Below are 13,125 nucleotides of genomic sequence, written 5' to 3'. Positions count from 1 at the left end.
ATTTGATGAAACCTAATACCTACTTTCTGCACATTATGCAATCATTCCCTATTATTTAGGCAAGTCTTTTTGCACATCTGCAGTGTGTTTGCTAGTGATACAATGGTAAATGGAGCTTATGATTGCTGAAAAGGTTGTGTTGGGCCTTGACTCCAATATTGCAAAAGGGTTCTGCAGACATGGTTGCTCATAAATAAAGAGTATCATTTTTAAAACCTTAGCCTGTTTCACCAACCCATATCTGAGTTGTACATTGCAAAAAAAAAAAAAAAAAAAAAAGAGAGAAGGAGAGAGAGATGTTAGGAAAATCAATGACTGTTTGCTCCAGCCCACAGAAGTGTCTTACAACCCACAGTGGTTCCAGTTTGCCAGTGTGAACCTGCAGGGTTAGTGTCACAATCCTCATCCTGTGCACTTACAGGACACCAGCTTCAGGTCCACAGGAACTCATGGAGGCATGCATCTGCAGGACCTCCCTCCCCAGCAGGTCTGGCAGGGCTTCTTCCTTTCCCCTTCACTGACCCTGAGGGCTGGGGAAAGACAGTGCTGCCCTCTCCTGTCTCCTGGCTCTGTCCTGCCTTGGTGTCTTGGAATCTCTGTGTCTCCCACAGGCACAAATTGTTCTCCCAGGCCTCCCTCTCCCAACTAAGAGCAGAGTCAGGCAGGACATTGGGTTTCTAAGCAGAACAGGAAAGGCTTAACTCACGATTTCATAACTTGGCAACTAGTTGGCTACTTCCCTAGGATTTGGCTTCTTTATCTCCAAAATGGATTAGGGGCAGAGGGATTATACCCACCCCAGAAATATGAGAAAATTTATATATTTTTTTGAAAGGAGTGATGTGAAAGTTCCACACAAATGATGTTCTTGTACTAAGGGCTCTGCAGACCTTCAGCTTGTAAAGAGGCCCTTATTTGCAGGAAAAAGGTGGAACCACAGTTGTCGGATTTGTTATGAAGTGATGTCAAGACACCTTCTCATGTCAGACTAACCGATATGTGACACCCCTCCTCGGGTGTTTGCCATCTCCCCTGCTCTATTTCATCCTGTTCCCTGGTTCAAATTCAACTGAGTCCAAAGCAAAATGTTACCTATTACAATTCCAAAAGCCCATTTTCTCTCATCTATTGCATATATCAACCCATCATAATAGAACAACTAGGTCAGAAGTAATTAGCCCCTCTTCAATCACCCACCAGGTCACAGCGGTGTCATGAAGCTGTCCTTGTAACATGACAGGGAATTGCATGCTCGCAATGGTTATTCCCTCTGCCTTCTATCATCAACAGGTAAGGCTTATAATCAAGTTGCCATGATGCTTTTCATTTCCCAGTATTTAGAACTTTTCTTACATCTGGAAATGTTTATCACCCATCCATTGCCTAATGTTTTTACCTGAAAGTCGACAAGGAGATGCCTTAGTAGGAACATGAGAAAACATAACATTTTGGAGCCTTCACTTCTTTGTATAGACCATTCTTCCTACCATCAATGCTGTTTCTTCTTTTCTTAGAAAATTTAGAATACAAGCCTCAAATCCTGCTCAGGTGAAACTCACCTCTGGAGGAGGCTTTTCTTGATATTCTCACAAGCAGGGAGAGTATCCCTTGCTCCAAACTCTTCTATAGCACTCTATTCCTAAATCTGCACTTATTTACTTGAATATATTTCTCTTCTGCAGACTGTGAAGTCCTTAAAGGGAGGCACTGAATTTTATTCCTCTCATGATTTAGAACACTTACTATGGAATGAGCCTGCAAGTAGAAATGGAAAAGACAAATAAACACACACAAATATACAAATACATTTGAATAGGCAAATAGATATATACAAATATACAAATAGATAATTTTTTCAAATGTTTACTTCTGGCCAAAATATTTACAGTTCATCTTCTTTTGGTGGTATGTCTTTAATTTTTGGAGCCCAAGCAAAATTATGTCATTTTTCAAGGAATGAAACAATGGAAAATTATACCCACAGTCGACAACTTTCCTTTCTTTGGTTCCTCTTTTCTTTACCTTGGGGAAGTTCATGATTATTTAAATTTCTGCTTTTTTTAATAGGCTTCTCTAACATGTGTAATTATTTGGTGGACTACTGGGCTAATTTAATGATGAGCTCTGTTTGATACACAGGATGGTGTCTTAGAACTTTTGCTCAGCTGAGAACTCGAAATGAAGAGCTGAATTCAAATTAAATTGTTAATTATTGGGTACCTGCAGAAAACTGGAGATGATGCCGGAAACATTGTTCACATTATCAGAGTCACAGATTGACGTTACCATCCCTTTTGTGCAGTTGAAGAAGGGAGACTCATAAGGTGCTTTGATTTGCTGGAAATTACCAGCTATGAAACCCATGCTGACTTCAGACACTCACTTCCCCACAGAGCGCTGACTGACTGGGCTTCAGACAGGGCGTGAGAAGGTTTTGCAAATATGTGGAATGGATGTTGTGCCAACCCTGAAGTTCTGGGGTCTGAGTGGCTTGGTGAGGGACTCTGGCTGGGCTTTGCATTGCTGGGAAGAATACAGAGAGGCTGGAGGTAGAGGCTGGAGGGTCTGAGTTTCATTATTTATTGTCACTCATTGGGAGCATCGAGTGTCCCTACATGAGGCCACTGCTCTGCTTACGTCCCTGGGTGGTTTTCCTGACCCCAGATGCTGCGTGGCCTGCCTCTCCCTGCAGTTTCAATTCACTGGCTCTGCTCGCTGCCTTGGGGCTGGCCACCCAGGGGGCCTCATTGCCTCCTAGCTCTTTGCTTTTACAAGAGCTGTTTATTCTTTCTAGAACTCTCTTCTCATCTTTTTTGTGCCACCTCGATAAAGCCTTTCATCCTTCAGCCCCAGCCCAAGCCGAGCATCTCTTTCTTGCGGCAGATGACGCTGATGCCCAGGGCCAGCTCGGCTTCCTTTGTGCATGGCTGATGGAGTGATCTTCCTTCTCTTGGAGGCCCTGGCTCACTCTGCCCCTACACACGCACTCATGGATTCCGTGATTGATACTTGTCTCCCCTTTCAGACTGCGAGTCCATAAGAGCAGGCGCAGGACCCTGCCGCCCGCTCAGACCTCACACATCATCTGATCGCAGACAGCTACTCTGCCTTCGTTCTCTTCCCTCTCTGAGCCCCAGACAGCCTCCAGTGTGCAAAACTCGTCTGTGGTGGGTGTTAAATCAAAATTGGTGATTCACTTTCAAACAACCATCCTCTGTTCCTTCAGAGTATTAACTCTGGTCATATCCCAGTCCACTCCTTCAAGGGCTACGTGATTCATACAGAATCAATGGAGAGAGGGAGGAATGGATACGCCTGCTACTCAGCCTATGTTTAACCTTCTTTGAGGCTTGAGCTTCAAGTGCTTGTCATGCTGCAGTGTTTTGGCCTCTGGAGGAGCCTCAGAGGGTGGGTCTGTCTATCTAGTCAAGAGCTCATGTCCAGAATAAAAGTGATTCTTTATGGAGCATTGGTAGAGGGGAGAGAGCAGCAAAACCATGAACTTTGGAAGAAGACCACCTGCACCGACAGGCTGATTCTAACACTTATGAACCTTGTGAACTTAGGTAATCTACTTAACCTATCTCTGACTCCATTTTCCCATCTGTAAAATGGGGACAACAATAGCTTTTTACATTCTAAGTTTGCTGGGAGCATTAAACAAATTCTACATGTTTTATACCACATTGAGAAGAGTTCCCAATATACAGGACATAACATAAATATACTTTCTATCATTTTTATGTATTCAGGAGCTAGAACTGGCTGTGCCTTTGCAAGTGCCGGCCCTACAACCACTTCCTGCTACGTTTCCTGCCACTTTTCTGTCAGTTCCAGCTTCTGCCTCCTTTCTGATCTGAGTTGCTGAGTTACTAAGGTCTGAGCACGTCCTGCCCCTGATCCTACTTGGATTACAGCCCTGTTATTTTTTTTCCTCTGTGTTTCACAAAGGCTCAGTCTGCGCTGGTGGGAATTAGTCCTCCTGTCTCAGTTGTGCCTTAGCTCAGTCCCAAGGAAATGTGTTGCAGCAGGTTTAATCTGACACACCAGCTGTTACTGAGCGCGGGAGAGTTTGAGGAAGGCGATTCTCGCCAGCAGGAGGAGACCCAGTTCGGCTCCACCGTGCTAGGTGGAGCGGTAAGTCCAGAGGTCAGTGGGCCTGTCACCTCTCCCTGTCCCCGTGGGCTCCTTGCCTGGCGAGTATTAATGAAACTCTTCCTAAGGATGGGTTGCCAGGGACATTTCAAAACAGAACTGGTTATTTAGGCTCACTAATGGCATCAGAGGGCTGAGACATGACAGATGAAATGGCTAAGGAAGAGGACATCGTCCGACAGGAAGGACAAATGCCAAGTCCAGAGGTTTCATTCAACACAGGCTCCACCGCTTACGGCTTCAGTGACCCTGGTCAAGCCTCTTCCCCTCCTTGGGCCTCCCCATCTGTTAAAGGAGAGAGTTCATTCACTCCCTTGACAAACATTTACCGGGCTCCTTCTGGGTCGTAGGCACCTCTGACCAGATGGACTTTTGGGTGTTTCATGCTGGAATCATTCTGTGAAGTGTGTCTCTGAAACCTCAAATGTGGTGAATTTGGGGACAGGAACACAATAAACTGTACTGTTTTAATTTGTGTCATTAATTAGTGTAGCACATAATATGCACTCTCAAAGTGTTTGAAGATTTTTTAAAAAACCTGTCTGGTTTTCTCATTTTCTCAAAGGTTTCCGTGCCATTTTATAGATTCGGGTTTTTGTATTTACTGTATCTTTCCTTTCTGTCCACCTTGTGTTCAGGTTGCTCTTCTTTTTCTGACCCTTTTTTAAGGTAGAACACAAATCACTTTTTTTTTTTTGGTCTAAGTATAGATGGTTGTGATTTTTTCCCCCTAGCACTGCCTTAGCTGCTGCCTCAAATTGATATGTGGTGTTTTCATTATGATTATTTGAGATATTTTAGTGTCTCTTGGAATTTCTTCTCTAACCAATGTAGCAGTCATTTAATTTCTAAAAATTACTTTGTGTAAGTTCTTTGTTACCTAATAATAGACTCTTCTTTCTGTAGCCAGGAGAGGGGTTCAAATTGTTTGGTTTTTGGTGAAAGATAATCCACATTTTATGCTATCTATAACAACAATGGTTTTTTTTTTTTTTTTTTTTTTTACTCCATACTTAAATCTTATTTCATATTGTTAAAATAATTCCCAGAGGTAGTCACTTCAGGTTTTGTCTTTTAGTTATGCTTATTTAAGAGGGTGCAAAGTTAACTTAGTAACACCTACTTTGGACGTTTTAAGTTTTCCTTTTTCTTACTTACTGGTTCTTTCTTATCAAACGGATAAGTCTGCTGGCATAGTGAATTCCAGTAAATGAGGTATTATTCTATCTTCCACTCACTCTATAGAGTTATCAACCAGCTATAATTAAAAATCACAAATACCACTATTTTGGGGAAAAGGATCAATGCTTTATGTTCTTCAGGAAACAAAATAACAATGTCCTTGCCCTTACGTTGCTCAGAGTAGAGATGGAAAGCCCCATTAGGGTTATGTGCAAAATTAAAGAAAAAAATCAAACTTTACAGATGCAAAAAAAAAAAGAAACCAAAAAACCAAACAAACAAAAAAAACAAAATAGAGGAACTTTTGTGAAAAACTGATGATTGGGTAGATAATGTGGACAATTCAAAGAAGAAACTAAAACTCAGTGTTGTCTGGGACAACATTTTACAGAAAGACTGTGTTAAGGGAAGAGTGTATAACCTCAGGGTACTTATTTTAGGCTCAACAGCTCTTGCTGCTTAAATCCCAGGATTGTGTTTCTCTGCAAAGGTTTGGGAGGCTCTGATTCTCTGAAGCATAATAGACCATGTTGTCTAATTTGACATCCTGCCTTTGTCCTGCTCAGTGCATGACCCACCGTGGCTCTGAGATCTTTTTCTCTGCAGAGAACCTCTTCTGCTTTCTGGAGTCCCAGTTGTCGACTCTCATTGTCTCCTTACTTGTGAGTCTGTCCCAGGTGCTCCTGTGGCTAGTGATGGGACGGGCTCATATCCTGAGTCCAAACGAGGCTACAGGACCATATGGATTTCTATGCACAAAAGAAATAAATGAGGTACGATGGACTGGGAAGAGCGTCTCCAAATACACCCGCAGATTTAATTGGGTTGTGCACAGCTCTTTGGGACTAAAAGTTGCAAAAGAGTTCTGTATATTATTGCTTTGAGGTCAGATCTGCTAGACCCTCAGTATCCTCCCAGGGATGGGGAATTAAAAGAAGAAACATCAAACACAATGTCATGCTGCAGTCCTGAGGAGGGAAGCAGTGTGTGCCTTGGCAGCACTCTGTCCTGGTTTGGAAAGCAGGGCTGAAAGGCGAAACGGACAGCTTTTACAAAACCCTGTTCACCCAGGTCTCGTGTTTATCTGCAGACCTGAGCCAGCCTCCTGTCACTGGGTGTTGGAGTGTTGGCTGGGCAAGGGGAGTGTGTGTACCCTCCTACCTACCTACCACTTTACGGGGATTCAGGAACAGGAACCGGAACTTATAGTGGATCTTAGAAGGTGGATAGAGGAAATGTCACTTCTAGAAATAGTTTCTCCACCCCAAGTTTAAATAACTATTCACTTCCTATTTTCTTTTGTTTATTTTATTAAAACATCTAGTTTTTGGTATAAAATAAAGACACAATCATTCCTTGCAATCCACTAGTCACTGGCATTTATTAAGGATGCCATCAAGCTGGTGGGACATGCTATTTTGTGTAGTCCTCTTGTGCTCTCTGAGAATCCACCTGAACTTGCCACTCTCTGTCACTCTCAGTCCTACTCCACAGTTTTGATACTTAGCTCAATGCTTCTTCAGCTTGTCCCTATTCACATGCCGCCTGGATAATGCTTGGCTGCGAGGATCCTCGTGTGCATTGTGCGAGGTTGAACAACACCCTAGGGTACTGCCAGATAGAAGTCAGGGGCACGTGCCTTCCACTCCCAGCCCAGTTGTGACAAGCACAAACCTCTCAAGGACATTGTCAACTACCCCTGGCAGACAAAAATCACTTCCCAGTTGAGAACCATTTTTTTTTTTAAGTCTTACATTGGAATTTCTATCTTAGAACAAGGCCCCTCTTTTCCCCCCACACTTTTGATTGGTACCTTATAGTGTGACATCCTGATAGCACGACAGGCCCCCTCTTGCTCTTCCCTTTCCTTCCCCCCAAATCTCAGTTATTCTCATTTACTATTCCACTTGCATTTTAGATTCATTTAGCAAATACATTTAAAATATATTAAATTTATATATTGATTTAGGGTAAGAACTACGTTTTAAAATATTAATTATCTTATACAGTAATGTTTCTATTAAATAAAAAGAGAAATGTTTCCATTCATATCAGTATTCTCCTATATTCCAAGTTAACACATAGATTTATGACTGGTTATAACTTTAGCATTAAAATATATATTAAGGGCTATGGTTATGGCTCAGTGGTAGTGCATTTGCCTTACATGTGTGAGGCACTGGGTTCAAGTCTCAGCACTGCATATAAATAAATGAATAAAATAAAGGTCCATCAACAACTAAAAAAAATTAAAAAAATATTTTAAATTTGACTCCTTGTTTAATCCACATTATTAACTCATGGATAGGCACATAAATTATTATTTACACTTTACAAATGAGACTCAGATGCTGAATGAGGCTGTTGATTTGGATTCGAGGCCTCTTTCTGTGACCATCTGCCTCATTTGAGGATCCAACAATTGGAAAATAAGTCAACAAGGATATTAAAATATAGTGTGAGGCTGCCTACATTTAAAAGTAAAGTTGGAAACAAATACATTTCATTTTTAAATGCAAGGGGAGTCCCCTCCCTTGCTGCCCTCCCCTCCCCACCATGGTTTTGAGTTTCTTAACTTTCATGCTTTCCCTGTTGGGTCAGAAATCTTATAAATTTCCTTCATCAGATTTCTGGATCAATTTTGCAAACTCAAAGGCTTGTGTACCTTGGATGCTTTTGAGCATAACCCCCTAATTAGCAATGCTTGGGTGACATTCTGAGACGTTGGTGTCTCATTCATTTTAATGGGGTCTAGTATTTTATTTAGAGGATCAGCAGTGTGTGATAAAAAGGTGAATTATGTGGTCATGACCCGAAACTCATTATGATCATAAAACATTTGATTCTTCCCCTCCTCTTTCCCTCTCTCTACCTAGGTCCTGGAAATGGGAGAAAGCTTTGGAACATAAAATCATTGTGTTATCAGATCTTTTTGACAAAAGTTCTACCTTTAAACAATAACCCTGCCTGATTGGGAAGAGAAGATTGGTTTCTTTTTCTTCTGTCTTAGGATGTGGGACTTAGTTCAGTAAACAGCAGGACGTAAAAGAGGAGGTGACAGAAACAGGAATGGTACCCACTAAGGAGGCAGAGAAAGCTGGGGTGGAACTGGCTGGTGGGGAGAGAGGGAGGTCCAGACCAGGTGACAGAACACGGAATCTGAGGACAACAGGCCGCAAGGAGGGACTGGCAGGTGTCTGGTATTAGGTAGGACCTGAGTTTGGCTCAAATTAACAGCAACGTGTTAAGAGGAAATGATTGAAAATCCAAAGGGAGGACAGCACAGGGAAAAATTGCCCAGAAATAACCTGGCTTTGGTTTCTGAGTGAAGTTCAAGAGGAGAGAGAGGAAAAGAAGTTAGGATTAAGAAAAACCAACTCAGAGTGCTAGTTTTATGGAATTAGGAGATTGAAATAAGAGCCTACTGCAAGGAAATGTCAGAGCTTAGTTAACAAGGAAAGGGTGTGAGATCCTGCCAGAATGGGGAGCAAACATCCCTCTATATCTTGATGCATTAGGTGGGACCAGCTTCCATCCCACTGCAGGCACCAGTCAGCTTATCCATTATATTGACAAAGCTGTTGGAGCACCTGCCGTGTTTGGAGTCGGTGATGGGAATTCAGTAGAGAAAATTCAAAAGAGAAAAGTGTCCTGCTGCCATGTTGTTCATATTCTGAGAGAGAGAGAGAGAGAGAGAGAGAGAGCGCACCAACATAACGAATAGGTAGTATTAAATAAATAAGATGTACTGTATGCTAGAAAGCTATTAGTAATACAAAAATGGTATGCAGTAAAATGAATTAAGTGTTCCAGGTGTCAAATCAAAATAAATACAGACTTAGATAAAGGGGAACTTGATTTTAAAAGACAATTGCAATAAGAAGGGTTCTTTGATCTCAGAAATCTGAAGCATCTCAAAATCAAACAGGAAAGGGCTTATTGTTCATAGAGAAGGGAAGGCAGAACTAGCCTGAAGTTTGCAGGGGAGGGGGGAAGAAAGTGGGGGGGAGCAGGTGGCAGAAGAGGCTTCCTCAGTAGAGATGTTTTTCTTTGTGGCTGGCTTGTTATCAAAATAAGCTGTTGAGGGGGGATGTTCCACATTTTAGTGGTTTTGTGTTCATTAAAACTTGAATGCAAGCCAAAGTTCAGGGCCTTGGCTGAAGTTTGATCAAGCCAAAGTTAGATGGGTGAGTCGTGGGCAATTGTGAGTACCTGGTCACAAGGAGAGGTGTTCAGGTGTAAGGTAAAATAGAGTGATTGGTGAGGAACTGACATATTAGCAGACTTTAAGTAAAAGAGAGCTCAAAGGCTTGAAAGTTACAAGAGAGCAACACAGGCTGCTATCAGGAGAACAGCGTTCTAGGCAGAGGGAAGGGCCAGCACAAAGCACTGAGGCAGGAGCAGAACTGTTGGGGTTGAAAAATGAAATGATGAGTTGTATTTTCCAAAGATTGCCCCAGTAATGTCTCCCGTCTCACTGCTCCTCTGTGATGTAACTTTGCCACATTTCCAGGAACAAGAAAAATGTATTTCTCCATGCACATGAAACCTGTTTCTCCTCACATACAGCAATATTTATTGAGCATTCGCTTTACATCAGGTATTTCCTAGACTTTGGGGATAGAAAGCCAAATGAAATGTTCCTCTAAGGAATTTATGACTATCCCATCAATTAAAGAATATTTACTGCTGTGTGACTACATGTAAGACACCGTGCTGAATGCGATGAGAAATACAAATGTGGTGAGAGGCACATGTTCAGTCTAATTGGAAACATTGCAGAAGCACAGATTATTCAGCTCACTAGAAGCAAAGCCTACAAGAAATGTCACAAGCAAGCGAAGGTGTCAGTAGGGGGCAGCAGATAAGATTATATGCTCAATGATGAAGAAGTAGCCCAAACTGAAAAAGATTTAGAGAAGCTTCACAGGAAGGCAAATGAATAGAAAAAATGCAGGATGAGGAACATGGGTATTAGAAATCAATAAGAAGGCAATTATGGAGAAAGAAAATTGATATAAAAATTAAATGTGACAATATGAATGAGATTGAAGGACACTCTGCTAAGTGTAATAGGCCAGTCATAGGACAATCTAGTTCCACTTATATGAGGTATCAAATAATCTGTGCTTTTAGGCATCCAAGGAACTTCTTGGAACACATTCCCTGCAGATGAGGAGGGACTAAGTTTGTTAAAAGGGTAGGTCTCCTATTAAATGTTCTTGCTACCATAAGAAAACAATAAAAACTCAAAAGCTCTGGGGGCTGAGACAGGAGGATCATAAGCCTCAGCAACTTAGAAAGGTCTGAGCAAATTAGTGAGAACCTGTCTCAAAACTGAAAAATAAAAAATAAAAACAAAAAGGGCTGGGGATATAGCTCAGTAGTTAAGTGCCCCTGGGTTCAATCCCTGGTACCAAAAACCAAACCAAAAACAAAAACAAAACAAACAGCCTTCAGATAGGAATATTTTAAAAGGTGGTGATACATCACAAATGGAAAAGACCGTGCACATGATTTTGGAGAATGGCCTTTTTCTGAACCATGGCAGGGGAGGGGTTTGGTGAACGTGGAAGATCTGGACCATTGGATGCATCAAACAATTTATATTTTAAGAAAACCAATCTAGAGGTGGAAGATGGGATGGAGTGTGGATGGGGCATGACTCAAATAATGCCACTGAAGTGGATTTCTACATAGAATAGTACAGGTCCTTTAAAGCTTTTCAACCGTACTGAGGCTCTCCCTTTCTATTAATGCATGTGGTTTTGTACATTTATGATGGGGGTGTGAGTCCATGGGGGTATGAGTCCGAGACTGCAAGGAAGATCTCTTTGTTAACACAAGAGTCATAGGTACTCAGTTTTTGCTGCCTGGAATGTCATTCATTCCTTCACATTCTAACTATCCTAGATGCATAAGAATTCAATTGCAATACTTGGGTTTTCCATAGATCCTACAACAAAAAAGTGCTTAATTTGTTTTAGGATTTATATGTCTCTTATTTTCTGATTTTCAATCATATATTAACAAACATTGATACTTTCATGTCTTCTGATCTCATTTGTATACCCACCCACTTACCTGCTCCCACACAGAGGTTTCTGAGCATAATGCCTGACACTTACTGTCTCTCAAAAAGTAATATTTCATGATTGTCTTCCTTTCCCCGCTTTGAAGGTGTTTTGAAAAATTGTCCAGTAAATGTCAGAGTTAAATGCTTTCATTTTAGAGTCTTCATCAACACCTTCTATTGTTTTAACTCTCTTCATCTCGTCCTGAAACTCAGAAATTTCTTTTTTTTTTTAAATTCTTTTATTCATTAAAATTATTTACTGAGCACTTACTACATGGGTAACTGACACCCAGACATGACCCACCCACCAGTTCTACAGAGGCTCGAATCTCCCAAGGAAGTCAGACATTGATTTCAATCTTTGTAGTAGAGATAAGAGATACCACACAAGCACAAGCAAATTGCTGAAGTTCTCATTTTATTCCAATTTTTATTAATTAATATATTTATTAGTGCTTGATAAATTGATTAAATTCAAATGTGTAAATTTCACGGATATTTTCCCCCCAGAATTTTATCAGAAATGTAATATAATTTGTTACCCTTGCATTGTTTTATTTAGGATTTGTGTTGTCATTTTCCTTTTCTCTTTCAATGGTTTTAAATATTTATTTATTAAATACAGATTTCAAGTACATGGTGAGTTTATTGTGTTAGTACTGCCTTAATTATAACACTAGCCTGAATTAATATATTCTTGCTGTTGATTACTTATTTGATACTATTGTATTGTACTTTTTGTTGTTGTTTTGGTACTGAAGATTTAACCCAGTGGTTCTTTACTGGTAAGCCACATCCCTCGGCCTGTTTTATTTTGAAGTTAAGTTGCTTATGGCCTTGCTAAGTCGCTAAGGCCGGCAACTTGCGATTTTCCTGTCTCAGGCTCCCCGGGTTGCTGCGGTTACAAGTGTGCACCACCGTGCCAGGCTTATGTTGTACTTTGTATGTTTTCGTTTTGTTATATCGTACATATCTATATAGGCTACAATTTGTTGTGTTTTATTTTGATATTTTGGAGAGACCCCTCTTAATACAAACTACCAGTGTTCACAATAAATTAATGTCTGATGCTGCTGGGATTTTCTCTTTATCCTAAGTTACCTGCAGCTGCTTCTGGAGTCTTTTTTTTTTTTTTTCATGCATCTGTTATATTCAACACATGGTTCTTTCCATTGCTTTTAAACATATTTGAAAAATAACTAGCTCATCTAATTTTCCTTATATTTTAAAATACGATCACAGGTTTCTAGGACTGTTTTCCATCATATTCTTTTTTCTTGCTTTTTTTTTTTTTTTTAATTAGCAGAACATTTCTAAGAAACAGAAATGTAGGCAGCCTCCTGCCCTGAACTGTGAGCACATGACACCAACTGTGAGTCTGGGTACGAGTATTCTTAAACCCTTTCTTCTTATGACATGTGCACTATGGATCAATGGAAAATGGGATTTAGTCAATGATAATTTAAACTTTCCTTCAGATGTTCGATCTAACGCCTGGAGAATATGTGAGTCCATTTCTTCTATTTTGAGTTCCTTTTCAACATAAGTGTAATCTGTACCTCAGAACTTCATATTAGCACCTACATTCCAGCCCATACACAGGGTCCACACACAGGAGACCCTGGGGGAACATTCACCTAGGAGCACAATGAACTACATTGTGATATATATATATTTTTAAATTGCTTGTTAAAGGATATAATGATGAGAAA

General features: G+C 40.7%; 1 long non-coding RNA gene across 1 annotated transcript; it reads left to right on the top strand.

The window, feature by feature from the left end:
• The first annotated feature begins 3,765 nt into the window (after nucleotides 1–3,765).
• On the top strand, nucleotides 3,766–4,626 carry LOC114104053 (uncharacterized). The gene is made up of 2 exons (XR_003584764.3): nucleotides 3,766–4,149; nucleotides 4,267–4,626. It is a non-coding gene; the product is annotated as an uncharacterized lncRNA (long non-coding RNA).
• Nucleotides 4,627–13,125: the final 8,499 nt, after the last annotated feature.

This window comes from Marmota flaviventris, chromosome 15 (assembly GCF_047511675.1).
Source record: "Marmota flaviventris isolate mMarFla1 chromosome 15, mMarFla1.hap1, whole genome shotgun sequence".
In the NCBI taxonomy this organism is placed as follows: Eukaryota; Metazoa; Chordata; class Mammalia; order Rodentia; family Sciuridae; genus Marmota; species Marmota flaviventris.
The sequence above is the reverse complement of the archived record's forward strand: the minus strand, read 5'-3'. Positions and strand labels throughout refer to the sequence as shown.